Source organism: Petromyzon marinus, unplaced genomic scaffold (genome assembly GCF_048934315.1).
Source record: "Petromyzon marinus isolate PM22_M1 ecotype Great Lakes invasive population unplaced genomic scaffold, UKy_Petmar_22M1.pri1.0 PM_Scaffold_112, whole genome shotgun sequence".
In the NCBI taxonomy this organism is placed as follows: Eukaryota; Metazoa; Chordata; class Hyperoartia; order Petromyzontiformes; family Petromyzontidae; genus Petromyzon; species Petromyzon marinus.
Window position 1 is genome coordinate 157763 of NW_027423072.1, and position 12488 is coordinate 170250.

The window sequence follows — 12488 nt, forward strand, 5'->3', positions numbered from 1 at the left end:
TGAGGTGGGTGATGTGATTGAGTGGGTGGGTGAGTGAGTGGGGTGGTGATTGAGTGTGTGAGTGGGTAGGTGAGTGAGTGGGTGAGTGGCTGTATGGGTGAGTGGGTGTGTGATTAAGCGAGTGGGCGGGTGAGTGAGTGAGTGAGTGGATTGGTGGGTGAGTCGGTAGGTGAATGGCTAAATAGGTGACTGGGTGAGTGGGTGAGTGTGTGATTGAGTGGGTGGGTGAGTGAGTGGGTGAGTGGCTGGATGAGTGAGTGAGTTGGAGAGTGGTTGTGTGATTGAGTGGGTGGGTGAATGAGTGGGTGGGTGATTGAGTGGGTGTGTGATTGAGTGGGTGGGTGATTGAGTGAGTGGGTGAGTGAGTGGGTGTGTGATTGAGTGGGTGGGTGAGTGGGTGGATGATTGAGTGAGTGTGTGATTGAGTGGGTGGGTGAGTGAGTGGATGGGTGTTTGAGTGGGTAAATGAGTGGCTGGATGGGTGAGTGGGTGGGTGTGTGATTGAGTGGGTGGGTGATTGAGTGGGTGTGTGATTGAGTGGGTGGGTGAATGAGTGGGTGGGTGATTGAGTGGGTGTGTGATTGAGTGGGTGGGTGATTGAGTGAGTGGGTGAGTGAGTGAGTGGGTGTGATTGAGTGGGTGGGTGATTGAGTGAGTGGGTGGGTGATTGAGTGAGTGGGTTGGTGTGAGTGGGTAGGTGAGTGAATGGGTGAGTGGCTGTATGGGTGAGTGTGTGTGTGTGATTAAGCGAGTGGGTGGGTGAGTGAGTGGGTGAGTGAGTGGGTGAGTGCGTTGGTGGGTGAGTCGGTAGGTGAATGGCTTAATAGGTGAGTGAGTGGGTGAGTGTGTGATTGAGTGAGTGGGTGAGTGAGTGGGTGGGTGATTGAGTGAGTGTGTGAGTGGGTAGGTGAGTGAATGGGTGAGTGGCTGTATGGGTGAGTGTGTGTGTGATTAAGCGAGTGGGTGGGTGAGTGAGTGGGTGGGTGAGTGAGTGGGTGAGTGAGTGAGTGGGTGAGTGAGTGGGTGAGTGTTGGTGAGTATGGACTGTACAGGACAGTATATCTCAGCGGCAGTGTGTAAGTCGCGCCCGTGAGCGCCCCAACCACAGCGCCACCGCTCCCCGAACTGCACGACACGTGGGGGGGTGAGTAGGGGGTGGTGGTGGTGGCTGCGTCATGACGTCACGATGCAACCGGGACCAATCGCTTGCGGCGACGTCACCTCACACCCACCGCCGCCGACAACAACACACACGCGTCATGACGTCGGCGGCGACTTTCGACCAATGAGCGACGCGGGGGTGGGCGAGTTGGAGGGGCGGGGGTGAGTTGGGGGGCGGGGCGAGGAAGGTGGGGAGGCGTGGTCCGTCCTGATTGGATGGGGAGGGGGCTAGAGGGGGAGGGGCAAGGGGGGCTGGAGGGGGAGGGACAAGGGGGGTTTCGGTGACGTCACCCAACTAACGACGAGCGCGTGCTGCTAGCCTCATTAAAGGCGGGAAAACGCGGGGTTATCGTGTCAATCGATAAATAAAAATAATAAAACATTAATTAACGATACTTAACTAAAGCGTTCGATGCGATGGAGCGTTGACGTCTGCCCCTCGCGAAAGTTGCCTCAGGATTTCACAATTTATCGTATTTCAACGGCGTGTAATTTTAATCATTACGTAAAACTTTAATTTGTTTACTGGCGTCGAGGACATTGTGAACTGTTCGACCCTCCAGGTACGTAATCAATACGAGCTCAGCCTGTCCCCTCGTGTTGCGTTTCGCCTCGAGGTGCATGCACCTAGCCTGGCACGGGCACCGTTGTGACGTCACCGCCATTGTTGTGGTGAGTGTGGGTGGTGAGTGTGTGGTGAGTGTGTGGTGAGTGTGGGTGGTGAGTGAGTGGTGAGTGTGGGTGGTGAGTGTGGGTGGTGAGTGTTGAGTGAGTGGGTGGTGAGTGTGGTGAGTGTGTGGTGAGTGAGTGTGGTGAGTGAGTGGGTGGTGAGTGTGTGGTGAGTGAGTGGTGAGTGTTGAGTGAGTGGGTGGTGAGTGAGTAGTGAGTGTTGAGTGGGTGGTGAGTGAGTGGTATGGGTGGTGAGTATGTGGTGAGTGGTATGGGTGGTGAGTGAGTGTGGTGAGTGGGTGGTGAGTGAGTGGTGTGGGTGGTGAGTGAGTGGTATGGGTGGTGAGTGGTGTGGGTGGTGAGTGAGTGGTATGGGTGGTGAGTGGGTGGTGAGTGAGTGGTGAGTGAGTGTGGTGAGTGGGTGGTGAGTGGTATAGGTGGTGAGTGAGTGGTGAGTGTGGTAAGTATGGTGAGTGGATGGTCAGTGTGGTGAGTGAGTGGTGGTGAGTGAGTGGGGGAGTGGCTGGATGGGTGAGTGAGTGGATGGTGAGTGGGTGGTGAGTAAGGTGAGTGAGTGGGTGGTGAGTGAGTGGGTGGTGAGTGAGTGGGTGGTGAGTGAGTGGGTGGTGAGTGAGTGGGTGGTGAGTGAGTGGGTGGTGAGTAAGGTGAGTGTGGGTGGTGAGTGAGTGGGTGGTGAGTGAGTGGGTGGTGAGTAAGGTGAGTGTGGGTGGTGAGTGAGTGGGTGGTGAGTGAGTGGGTGGTGAGTGAGTGGATGGTGAGTGAGTGGGTGGTGAGTGGGTGGTGAGTGAGTGGGGGAGTGGCTGGATGGGTGAGTGAGTGGGTGGTGAGTAAGGTTAGTGTGGGTGGTGAGTGTGGTGAGCGTGGTGAGCGGGTGGTGAGTGTGTGGGTGAGTGAATGGCTTGATGGGTGAGTGAGTGGGTGAGTGGCTGGATGGGTGAGTGAGTGAGTGAATGGCAATGTGGGTGGTGAGTGGGTGGTGAGTGGGTGGTGAGTGAGTGGGTGAGTGTGTCTATTGGTGAGTATGGACTGCAAGTACAGTCTATCTCCCCAACCACAGCGCCACCGCTCCCCGAACTGAAGGACACGTGGGTTGTGAGTGAGGGGTGGGGATGGGTGGTGGCTGCGTCATGACGTCACGACGCAACCGGGACCAATCGCTTGCGCGACGTCACCTCACACCCCAACCGCCGCCGACAACACCACGCGCGTCATGACGTCGGCGGAGACTTTCGACCAATGAGCGACGCGGATGTCGCTCACACCTCTCGGATGACGTCACCGCGTAAACCCACGGTGGGGGTGGGCTTTGTTTACGTAAGTTTTGGCAGGGTGGGGGGTAGGGGTGTGAGAGGTGGGGTCACTTCCTTATAAGGTTGAAGACGGGGGGGGCGTGCACAAATGAGAGGAAATGGGAGGTGCCTTTTCCTTATAAGGCGATGAGGGCTTGGGGATATTTGGGCGGTAATGGGAGGAGCCACTTTCTTATAATGCGATTGGACGGGGTGGGGCGGGGTGGACCGGTTTGATTGGATTGGGAGGGGGCGTGGTGAAGGGGGCGGGGGGAGTTGGGTGGAGGGGGGGGGGCGAGGATGAGGGGGGGGGGCAATGTGGTGGGGGGGGCGAGGACGGCGGGGGGTGAGGAGGTGGGTTAGGAGGGGGGGGCGGGGGCGAAGTGGGGGAGGGCGGGGCGAGGAAGGGGGCGGGGCGAGGAAGGGGGCGGGGCGAGGAAGGGGGCGGGGCGAGGGAGAGGGGCGGGTCGTTGACCCTCCTGACTGGATGGGGCGGGGGGCTCGAGAGTCGGGTGCGAGGCTTCTGAAGGGGGAGGGGCAAGAGTGGCTCTAGGGGGCGGGGCAAAGGGGGGAGCTTTCGGTGACGTCACCCAACTCGCCCCGTGCGCGTGCTCGCTCGCCTCATTAAAGGCGGGAAATCGCGCAGGAGGTCCTCTCGTGGTGATCAATCGATAAATAAAAATAAAACTTTAATGAACGATAATTTGACTAAAGCGTTCGATATGCGATGGAGCGTTGACGTCGGCCCCGTCGTTGCCAGAGCCGGACCAAGCGAAAGTTGCCTCACGATTTCCTAATCGATCGTATTTCAACTGCGTGTACGAGTAATTATTACGTAAAACGTTAAACTTTAATTTGTTGACTGCCGTCGAGGACATTGTGAACTGTTCCACCCTCCAGGTACGTAATCAATACGAGCTCAGCCCGTCGTGTCGCGTCGCGTTTCGCGTCGCCTCGAGGTGCATGCACCTAGCCTGGCACGGGCGCCGTGGTGACGTCACCGCCACTGTTGTGGTGAGTGTGGTGAGTGTGGTGAGTGGGTGGTGAGTGTGTGAGGTGAGTGGGTGGTGGTGAGTGTGTGGTGAGCGAGTTGGTGGTGAGTGAGTGTGTGTGGTGAGTGAGTGTGTGGGTGGTGAGTGTGGGTGGTGAGTGTGGGTGGTGAGTGTGTGTGGTGAGTGAGTGTGTGTGGTGAGTGAGTGTGTGTGGTGAGTGAGTGTGTGGGTGGTGAGTGTGTGGGTGGTGAGTGTGTGTGGTGAATGAGTGTGTGAGTGGTGAGTGTGTGGTGAGTGTGTGTGAGTGGTGAGTGTGTGGTGAGTGTGTGTGGTGAGTGAGTGTGTGGTGAGTGAGTGTGTGGGTGGTGAGTGTGTGTGGTGAGTGAGTGTGTGGGTGGTGAGTGTGTGGTGAGTGTGTGGTGAGTGTGTGGTGAGTGGGTGGTGAGTGAGGTGAGTGAGTGGGTGGTGTGAGTGTGGGTGGTGAGTGTAGGTGGTGAGTGTGGTGAGTGAGTGAGGTGAGTGGGTGGTGGGTGGTGTGTGGGTGGTGAGTGTGGTGAGGTGAGTGAGTGGTGAGTGTGTGGTGTGTGTGGTGAGTGAGTGGGTGGTGAGGTGAGTGAGTGGGTGGTGTGTGGTGAGTGTGGTGTGTGGGTGGTGAGAGTGGTGAGTGAGAGTGGTGAGTGAGAGTGGTGAGTGAGAGTGGTGAGTGAGAGTGGTGAGTGAGTGGGTGGTGTGTGAGTGTGGTGTGTGAGTGTGGTGAGTGAGAGTGGTGAGTGAGAGTGGTGAGTGAGAGTGGTGAGTGAGAGTGGTGAGTGAGAGTGGTGAGTGAGAGTGGTGAGTGAGAGTGGTGAGTGAGAGTGGTGAGTGAGAGTGGTGAGTGAGAGTGGTGAGTGAGAGTGGTGAGTGAGAGTGGTGAGTTAGTGAGTGAGGTGAGTTAGTGAGGTGAGTTAGTGAGTGAGGTGAGTTAGTGAGTGAGGTGAGTTAGTGAGTGAGTGAGGTGAGTGAGTGAGTGGGTGGTGAGTGAGTGTTATGATTGTGGGTGGTGAGTGTGGTGAGCGGGTGTGGTGAGTGTGTGTGGTGAGTGTGTGTGGTGAGTGTGTGTGGTGAGTGTGTGTGGTGAGTGTGGGTGGTGAGTGTGGGTGGTGAGTGTGGGTGGTGAGTGTGGGTGGTGAGTGTGGGTGGTGAGTGTGTGTGGTGAGTGAGTGTGTGTGGTGAGTGAGTGTGTGGGTGGTGAGTGTGTGTGGTGAGTGAGTGTGTGAGTGGTGAGTGTGTGGTGAGTGTGTGTGGTGAGTGAGTGTGTGGGTGGTGAGTGAGTGTGTGGTGAGTGAGTGTGTGGGTGGTGAGTGTGTGTGGTGAGTGAGTGTGTGGGTGGTGAGTGTGTGGTGAGTGTGTGGTGAGTGGGTGGTGAGTGAGGTGAGTGAGTGGGTGGTGTGAGTGTGGGTGGTGAGTGTAGGTGGTGAGTGTGGTGAGTGAGTGAGGTGAGTGGGTGGTGGGTGGTGTGTGGGTGGTGAGTGTGGTGAGGTGAGTGAGTGGTGAGTGTGTGGTGAGTGAGTGGGTGGTGAGGTGAGTGAGTGGGTGGTGTGTGGTGTGTGGGTGGTGAGAGTGGTGAGTGAGAGTGGTGAGTGAGAGTGGTGAGTGAGAGTGGTGAGTGAGAGTGGTGAGTGAGAGTGGTGAGTGAGAGTGGTGAGTGAGAGTGGTGAGTGAGTGGGTGGTGTGTGAGTGTGGTGTGTGAGTGTGGTGAGTGAGAGTGGTGAGTGAGAGTGGTGAGTGAGAGTGGTGAGTGAGAGTGGTGAGTGAGAGTGGTGAGTGAGAGTGGTGAGTGAGAGTGGTGAGTGAGAGTGGTGAGTGAGAGTGGTGAGTTAGTGAGTGAGGTGAGTTAGTGAGTGAGGTGAGTTAGTGAGTGAGGTGAGTTAGTGAGTGAGGTGAGTTAGTGAGTGAGTGAGGTGAGTGAGTGAGTGGGTGGTGGGTGGTGAGTGAGTGTTATGATTGTGGGTGGTGAGTGTGGTGAGCGGGTGTGGTGAGTGTGTGTGGTGAGTGTGTGTGGTGAGTGTGTGTGGTGAGTGTGTGGCGAGTGTGGGTGGTGAGTGAGGTGAGTGAGGTGAGGTGAGTGAGTGGGTGGTGTGTGGTGTGTGGGTGGTGAGTGTGGTGGGGATGGTGTGAGTGTGGTGAGTGTGTGGTGAGTGAGTGAGGTGAGCGAGTGGTGAGTGAGTGTTATGATTGTGGGTGGTGAGTGAGTGTGGGTGGTGAGTGTGTAGAGTGAGTCTGGTGAGTGGGTGGTGAGTGAGTGTGTGTGGTGTGTGGGTGGTGAGTGAGGTGAGTGTGGGTGGTGAGTGTGGTGTGAGTGAGGTGAGTGAGTGGGTGGTGGGTGGTGTGTGGGTGTGGTGAGTGAGTGTGGTGAGTGAGTGGGTGGTGAGTGTGTGAGGTGAGTGAGGTGAGTGTGGTGAGTGAGTGAGTGGGTGGTGAGTGAGGTGAGAGTGGTGAGTGAGAGTGGTGAGTGGGTGGTGAGTGAGGTGAGAGTGGTCAGTGAGGGTGGTGAGTGGGTGGTGAGTGAGGTGAGAGTGGTGAGTGAGAGTGGTGAGTGAGAGTGGTGAGTGTGTGTGGTGAGTGAGAGTGGTGAGTGAGAGTGGTGAGTGAGAGTGGTGAGTGAGAGTGGTGAGTGAGAGTGGTGAGTGAGAGTGGTGAGTGAGAGTGGTGAGTGAGAGTGGTGAGTGTTATGATTGTGGGTGGTGTGTGTGGTGAGTGTGGGTGGTGAGTGTGGGTGGTGAGTGTGGGTGGTGAGTGTGGGTGGTGAGTGTGGGTGGTGAGTGTGGGTGGTGAGTGAGGTGAGTGGGTGGTGTGTGGTGTGTGGGTGGTGAGTGTGGTGGTGAGGTGAGTGGGGATGGTGTGAGTGTGGTGAGTGTGTGTTGAATGAGTGTTATGATTGTGGGTGGGGAGTGAGTGTGGGTGGTGAGTGTGTAGAGTGAGTCTGGTGAGTGGGTGGTGAGTGAGTGGGTAGTGAGTGGGTGGTGAGTGAGTGTGTGGTGTGTGGGTGGTGAGTGAGGTGAGTGTGGGTGGTGAGTGTGGTGTGAGTGAGGTGAGGTGGTGGGTGGTGGGTGGTGTGTGGGTGTGGTGAGTGAGTGGGTGGTGAGTGTGTGAGGTGAGTGAGGTGAGTGTGGTGAGTGAGTGGGTGGTGAGTGAGGTGAGAGTGGTGAGTGAGAGTGGTGAGTGAGAGTGGTGAGTGAGAGTGGTGAGTGAGAGTGGTGAGTGAGGTGAGTGAGTGAGTGAGGTGAGTGAGTGAGTGAGGTGAGTGAGTGAGGTGAGTGGGTGGTGGGTGGTGAGTGAGTGTTATGATTGTGGGTGGTGAGTGTGGTGAGTGGGTGTGGTCAGTGGATGGTGTGGGTGGTGAGTGGTGAGTGAGGTGAGTGTGTGTGGTGTATGAGTTGGTGGTGAGTGGGTGGGTGGTGAATGGGTGTGGTGTATGAGTGTGGTGAGTGGGTGGTGAGTGAGGTGAGTGTGGTGGGTTGTGAGTGAGTGAGTGTGGTGAGTGGGTGGTGACTGTGTGTGGTGAGTGTGTGGTGAGTGTGTGGTGAGTGAGGTGAGTGAGAGTGGTGAGTGAGAGTGGTGAGTGAGAGTGGTGAGTGAGAGTGGTGAGTGAGAGTGGTGAGTGAGAGTGGTGAGTGAGAGTGGTGAGTGAGTGAAGTGAGTGAGTGTTATGATTGTGTGTGGTGAGTGGGTGTGCTCAGTGGGTGGTGAGTGTGGGTGGTGAGTGGTGAGTGAGTGTGGTGGGTGAGTGAGGTGAGTGTGGTGGGTGAGTGAGGTGAGTGTGGTGGGTGAGTGGGGTGAGTGTGGTGGGTTGAGTGAGTGTGGTGAGTGAGTGAGTGGTGAGTGTTAATGGTGAATGGGTGTGGTGAGTGGTGAGTGTGGATGGTGAGTGAGTGAGGTGAGTGGGTGGTGAGTGAGTGGGTGGTGTGTGGTGATGGGTGGTGTGTGTGGTGAGTGAGTGGGTTGAGTAGGGTGAGTCTGAGTGGTGAGTGAGTGAGTGTGGGTGGTGAGTTTGTGTGGTGAGCAAGTGTGGTGAGTGTGTGGATGTCAGTAGCGAATAGCAGCACTGTGGCACACGAGGGGGTGGGTGGCCAGCACCACGCCCAGCCGCCTTTGTCTCCCCAGTGGCGATGTTTACTACACACCGCTACACCAGGTACTCAGTTGAGACTGAGTCGACCTAGGGGAGGCCCAGGACCGGTTCAGAGAATCTTCACTACTCACCCACCCACTCATTCACCCACCCACCCATCCACTCGCCCACCCACCCATCCACTCGCCCACCCACCCACCCATCCACTCGCCCACCCACCCACCCATCCACTCGCCCACCCATCCACTCGCCCACCCACCCACCCATCCACTCGCCCACCCACCCACCCATCCACTCGCCCACCCACCCACCCATCCACTCGCCCACCCACCCATCCACTCGCCCACCCACCCACCCATCCACTTGCCCACCCACCCATCCACTCGCCCACCCACCCACCCATCCACTCGCCCACCCACCCACCCATCCACTCGCCCACCCACCCACCCATCCACTCGCCCACCCACCCACCCATCCACTCGCCCACCCACCCACCCATCCACTCGCCCACCCACCCACCCATCCACTCGCCCACCCACCCACCCATCCACTCGCCCACCCACCCATCCACTCGCCCACCCGCCCATCCACTCGCCCATCCACTCGCCCACCCACCAACCCATCCACTCGCCCACCCACCCATCCACTCGCCCACCCACCCTCTCTCTCTCCCATCCACCCACCCCCTCTCTCTGTCTCTCTCCCATACACCTCGCCCACCCACTCGCCCAACCCTCATTCACTCGCCCACCCACTCATTTTCCTGCCCACCCACTCGCCCCCTCTCTATCTGTCCCACCCACCTACTCACCCACTTCACTCACTCACTCGTCCACCTTACCCAACCACTCGGCCACCCACCCACTCACTACCCACCTACCCATCCACTCACTCACTCACCCACCCACCCATTCACCCACTCACCTACCCATTCACCCACTCACCTACCCATCCACTCACCCACCCATCCACTCACCCACTCACCCAACCACTTGTTCACCCATCCACTCACTCATCCACTCACCCACTCACCCACCCATCCACTCACCCACTCACCAACCACTCGTCCAACTTACCCACCCATCCACTCACTCACCCACCCATCCACTCACCCACTCACCAACCACTCGTCCAACTTACCCACCCATTCACCCACTCACCTACCCATCCACTCACTCACTCACCCATCCATTCACCCACTCACCAACCACTCGTCCAACTTACCCACCCATTCACCCACTCACCTACCCATTCACTCACTCACCCACCCATCCACTCACCCAACCACTTGTTCACCCATACACTCACTCATCCACTCGCCCACTCACCCACTCACCCACCCATCCGCTCGCCCACTCACCCACTCACCCACTCATCCACTCGCCCACTCACCCACCCATCCACTCACCCACTCACCCAACCACTTGTTCACCCATCCACTCACTCATCCACTCGCCCACTCATCCACTCGCCCACTCACCCACTCACCCACCCATCCACTCACCCACCCATCCACTCGCCCACTCACCCAACCAATTGTTCACCCATCCACTCACTCATCCACTCACCCATCCACTCGCCCACTCACCAACCCATCCACCAACCCATCCACTCACCCATCCACTCACCCATCCACTCACCCAACCAATTGTTCACTCACCAACCCACCCACACACCCACCCACCCACTCACCCACCCATCCACCCACCCACTCACCCACCCATCCACTCACCCACTCACCCAACCACTTGTTCACCCATCCGCTCACTCATCCACTCACCCATCCACTCTCCCACTCACCAACCCACCAACCCATCCACTCACCCATCCAATTCTTCACTCACCAACCCACCCACCCACTCACCCACCCACTCACCCACTCACCAACCAGGGACGTGGGGTCAAGGGGGGGCAGAGGGTCACCTGTCATCCTACAATGAAAACAGCTGTTGCGAAAAGTAAAACATAAATAATAATCAAATAAAATCAATATTAATATTTTTTCCCACCGATCTGTGTTATAAATGTCATTTCTGTACGATTCCAATAATTTTTTTTTACTACACGCTTTTATTTAACTCGCTCTGTCTGTCTGTTGTTGTTGTTGTTGGTGGTGTAGCGGTGTAAACATCGCCACTCGGGGGAGACAAAGGCGGCCGGGCGTGGTGGTGGTGGTGGTGGTGGTGCTGGCCACCCACCAACCCACCCTCTCTCTCTCTGTGTGTGTGTGTAGCCACAGTGCCGGTAGCCTTCATTGACAATCCAGCGGACTCGCCACCGACAGAAACCTGTCCCAAGCGTCTGCCAAGGCTGTACCGGGTGGGGGTGTGGTGGTGGTGGTGGTGATCTTTTGTCTGCACGGCTCTCGCTGCTGTCGCTTGCGTGCATAGAGAGAAGCTCCCCCCCCCCTACCCATTGGAACATAGCGAACAAGTTTCCCTACCTGCTGTGCATTGTGCTTATTGTGAGCGGGTGTAAGGCAACAGAAGGGCTGGCTCCTCACTCACTCGCTCACTCTCGCACGTGCCGAGTTATCCTTTAATGGGCTCGCGCAAACGCTACGCGGAAGCTTCGGTTATTTTGTTCGAGCTGCTATTTTTTTGTTGTTGTTGTTGTTCTGTTACCCAGTGGACGTCAAAGCCAAGCCCGACGGACTGCTGCTGCTGCTGTTGCTGCTGCTGTGAAGCTGCTTATTCAGAAGCTCGCTGGCCACCACAGACGAGATAGCAGTTCGACCGGACGGCTTCTTCACGTGGTGGGAATTATCACAGCCGCACAGATCCCCCACGGGCTGTAACAACACAAACGCAACTATTATCACACGTAATTCTTGGTTCAATGAAATTATTAAAAAAAATATATTTTTTTATGATTTTTAATGAAATAATAAAAATATATATTTTTAATAGTTTTTTATTATTTTAATAAAATGTTTTTAATTATTGTAAAGGTGATTTTTTTATTTATTATTTAAATAAAATATATTTTTATTATTTCAATAAAATATTTTTTAATAAGTTTAATATTTTTTTTATTATTTTAATAAAATACATTTTTATTATTTTATTAAAATACATTTTTATTATTTTAATAAAATACATTTTAATTATTTTAATAAAATACATTTTAATTATTTTAATAAAGTACATTTTAATTATTTTAATAAAATACATTTTTATTATTTTAATAAAATACATTTTTATTATTTTAATGAAATATATTTTTATTATTTTAATGAAATATATTTTTATTATTTTAATGAAATACATTTTAATTATTTTAATAAAATACATTTTAATTATTTTAATAAAATACATTTTTATTATTTTAATAAAATACATTTTTATTATTTTAATAAAATACATTTTTATTATTTTAATAAAATACATTTTTATTATTTTAATAAAATACATTTTTATTATTTTAATAAAATACATTTTTATTATTTTAATAATAATATAAAAATATATTTGTATTATTTTATTGTTACCCTTCTACATGGTGACTTGACCGATAGAACCAAGAATAATAATTTTATTATTTTATATTTTTAATTATTTTATTGTTTCCCTTCTAACGTGGTGGTGACTTTACCGAAAGAACCAAGAATAATAATTTTATTGTTTTATATTTTTATTATTTTATTGTTTCCCTATCTACGTGGTGGTGACTTTACCGAAAGAACCAAGAATAATAATTTTAATGTTTTACAATAATTTTATTGTTTTATATTTTTATTATTTTATTGTTTCCCTTCTACGTGGTGGTGACTTTACCCAAAGAACCAAGAATAATAATTTTATTGTTTTATATTTTTATTATTTTATTGTTTCCCTATCTACGTGGTGGTGACTTTACCCAAAGAACCAAGAATAATAATTTTATTGTTTTATTTTTTATAATTTTATTGGTTTATATCTTTATTATTTTATTATTTCCCTATCTACGTGGTGGTGACTTTACCGAAAGAACCAAGAATAATAATTTTATTGGTTTATATTTTTATTATTTTATTATTTCCCTTCTACGTGGTGGTGACTTTACCCAAAGAACCGAGAATAATAATTTTATTGTTAAATTTTTTTATAATTTTATTGTTTTATATTTTTATTATTTTATTGTTTCCCTTCTACGTGGTGGTGACTTTACCGAAAGAACGAAGAATAATAATTTTATTGTTTTATATTGTTATTATTTTATTATTTCCCTTCTACGTGGTGGTGACTTTACCCAAAGAACCAAGAA

The 12488-nt window shown here is 52.5% G+C and overlaps 1 protein-coding gene across 2 annotated transcripts in view; it reads left to right on the forward strand.

Annotated features, from left to right (window-relative positions):
• The first annotated feature begins 3713 nt into the window (after positions 1-3713).
• The window catches only part of LOC116958410 (proline dehydrogenase 1, mitochondrial-like), a 100200-nt gene continuing 91425 nt past the window's right edge, over positions 3714-12488 (forward strand). For both annotated transcript variants that reach the window (XM_076063408.1, XM_076063407.1), the window contains exons 1-2: positions 3714-4040; positions 10872-10998. The gene's annotated coding sequence lies outside the window, so the exon portion shown is untranslated. The remainder of the gene's footprint in view (positions 4041-10871; positions 10999-12488) is intronic.